General features: G+C 38.5%; 1 protein-coding gene across 1 annotated transcript in view; it reads right to left on the reverse strand.

Annotated features, from left to right (window-relative positions):
- The window catches only part of LOC104488955 (low-density lipoprotein receptor-related protein 1B-like), a gene marked incomplete at both ends in the record, with an annotated part of 87,071 nt that overhangs the window by 3,986 nt on the left and 82,474 nt on the right, over positions 1-611 (reverse strand). The window lies entirely within an intron of this gene.

A 611-nucleotide genomic window follows, 5' to 3' on the forward strand; every position in this document is an offset into this window, starting at 1 on the left:
TTTGGCCAAGTCTAATTTGCCTTTATGATGCAAATCAGTTTTTCATTATGCTTCATGCTATCAAAAAATCTGCCACACATGAATTAATTGCATTGTGGTTTAATAGCTACAGGATAAGCCTGACATTCTGTGAACTTCATGTCCCACATGAAGGCAGCTAAATCACTTCAAAAAACTACTGTGAGCACTCTGTCCCTCACGAAAATGTTTGGAAGGATCGGCTATAAAAATTGTTTGAAAAATAGCTAGTAGGCAATTTTAGCATCGTTTTATGGTTTATAGTGCAGCAATGCAGATAACTAAAACAACCCTGAAAATCAGGTACCTCTGCTACTTTGGGAGAGTTAAGCTAGCATTGTAGCACGTCATCTAAAAGCACTGACTCAGATGAGCCATTCTCTGCTGGACACGACAGAATACACCCTATTTTCCTTTTTTGCTTCTTTATTAAATTAATCTGATTATCATGTTTTATTACAGAATTTGCTGGTGATAACTCTGATACCAACAATTTAAAAAGTCAGCTGGATCTTATACAAAAGCAGAGGACAGCAGATACGCTGAGAAACGCCACTGCTCTCTTTTTCCTTCCTTCTTTTGCCCCCCCCCCC

The sequence above is a fragment of the Buceros rhinoceros genome, unplaced genomic scaffold (assembly GCF_000710305.1).
Source record: "Buceros rhinoceros silvestris isolate BGI_N320 unplaced genomic scaffold, ASM71030v1 scaffold10672, whole genome shotgun sequence".
Taxonomy (NCBI): domain Eukaryota; kingdom Metazoa; phylum Chordata; class Aves; order Bucerotiformes; family Bucerotidae; genus Buceros; species Buceros rhinoceros.